The sequence below is a fragment of the Astatotilapia calliptera genome, chromosome 23 (genome assembly GCF_964374335.1).
Source record: "Astatotilapia calliptera chromosome 23, fAstCal68.1, whole genome shotgun sequence".
Taxonomy (NCBI): Eukaryota; Metazoa; Chordata; class Actinopteri; order Cichliformes; family Cichlidae; genus Astatotilapia; species Astatotilapia calliptera.
The window spans coordinates 41,431,357-41,433,701 of record NC_137443.1 but is presented as its reverse complement, the minus strand read 5'-3'; positions in this window follow the sequence as shown (position 1 = coordinate 41,433,701).

Sequence of the window (2,345 nt, the reverse complement as noted above, 5' to 3'; positions counted from 1 at the left end):
CACTGTTTTGTGTCATTTTGTGCAACAAAGGTTGAGATTTTGTGAAAACAAATGAATCGTTTTATAGTTTATCTGCAGGACAGAGTTCCTGTTAGTTTCAGTTGTGATCTTGAACTGCTGATTCTGTTGTAGGCATGGCAGGAAAATCTGATAAGTTTAATGCATTTTCTGTGTGGGAAATCTTGCATCTTTTGAATTGTAAAAATTCAGTAGCACTGCGATGACATTTACAGTAGCAGCCTGCACAAACCGTGTGTGTGTGTGTGTGTGTGTGTGTGTGTGTGTGTGTGTGTGTGTGTGTGTGTGTGTGTGTGTGTTTATCAAACACACCCATCAACTTACGAAGGCGGCTGTTTCCAAGAGTCTTCCTGTTTGTTGTCGTCATGTCTGCTCTCCAGAGAAATCCATCAGTTGATCTCGATAATGACTGAAGGGTGCATGTAAAGTCATGTAAAAGCTCGTATCAAAATAGCTGTCATTCCATCTCTGATTCTAAGTAGTCAATTGCAGCTCCAACCTCCGACATTATAAAAAGAGCAGCTGTCGAATGCAAAGGCCTCGCTGACCACAGACGTGACTGTAAAAAACAGCAGCTGTAAACTGCAAAATATAAATTGTACAAAAGCAATTAAAGGGATTGAGGGGGGGGCTTCTTTTTTTCTTTTTTTTTAAATTTAGGTCGTGCAGATTTAACTCGAGGACTGCAGAAACAAATATTAAAGGGAGAAACATTAGCTGACACAAGCACGTGTTAAATGACACCATGCAGGTGAACCGTCCTGCAGTTTAGCTGCTTGGGTTTACTGACCAGAGAAGTCAATGTAGTTATTGTTTGCAGAAATAAAGTTCTTGTTAACTTAAAATGTATGTGCGAGTGAAAGCCTCATCCTATAGTTTTTAATATTTCCCGGAGCTGTTTTCCTTTTTTAAATACTGGTGTTATAGCATTCTGCAGTATACTAATGGAAAAATGTACTGATCTGATAACATAAGTGAATCTGAGTTTAATGATGTTCTTGAGTCTTTCCAATGAATATAATCCATTTAAAAATGTTATCAAAGAACTGTATCTGTCAGAGACACTGTGATGATATCTGCTGTGAGGGTTCAGAGTTGTTTTGTTCTGGGAGTCATTAAGAGTTTTGCTAACTCTGTGCAGCTCCGTGTTTTCCTTACATGCCAGAGCACCTGATAACAATTTGAATCATCTGAGCAAACTCATATCTCTGTCTGCCCCTCTAAGGTCAAACGTGTTTGTGTGAAATGGCTGTGGTAGCAGGCTGTTGTCGGGAAGACATTTATATTAAGTTGCATGTGAAAACCCTGACCTACACACTCGACCACGACTCTAACCTACTTGTTTCTTTCCCACTGAAAATGTTTTCACTCAAACTGGAGAGGAAATCCCTCAGAAAACAGCCAACCTAGTGGTGGAAAGTCAAGAAAAAGTTATTGGAAAAGTAAAGCCGTGAGCCCTGTGTGCTACTAAAGTTTTTTTGTTTTTGTTTTTTAAATGGATTCAAAGCTAAAGCGTGAAATATCCTTTGTGTGTTTCATGTAGTTTTCTGTGTTCATTGGTTGTTTCAAGTGTGATGAAAACTAATTGGAGATCACAGTTAACTCAGATCTAATATTACAACTGCATCAGTGAGTGTCAGCACGGTCCAACGGTTTTCTGCTCACACAGCTGGCTATTAGAGCCGTATGGCAGGCTGATACGGGGCCATTAGAGGTGTGTGCGTGTGTGTGTGCGTGCGTGCGCTCTGGGACAGGGACGCAGGTGCTCCGTGGGCTGATATTACCCAGGATGCTCGAGGTGGGGGCGTGGGGGTTATAGGGGGAAGGAGGCTCTCTGCGGAGCTCGCAAACACACCTGTGATCCCCTGCTAGCACGCTCACGCACTCAAACACACACACTCTGTCCCCTCAGCCCCTGCGCTGGAGCACGTTAATACACACTCTGATAAACAGGCTAATACTCGCAGCGGCAGCACTTTACACACCACTGAACGCAACACACGGTAATCAGTGAAGCCAACACGTGGCGCTGTGTGTGTCTGTGTGTGATGTTTTGGAGGCTTCTGTGGCCTTTGTGCGCACTGCCTTGCATGTAAGCAACAAACAGCCTGTAGTGAAACATTCGAGAAAGTTATACGTGCAAATTTTCACATTTTTAATTTAGAGTCCACATTGCAGCACACTAGTTGCATACTGAGGGCTTTTATTTTTTCATCTACTGTGCCCTGCTCCTTTGGGGCACCCTGATGACTTCATTTGGTCACAGATTATTAGGCAGAGGACTCACTCGCAGGACTCTGAAGTTTAGAGAGAAGGTGAGGGTTTAT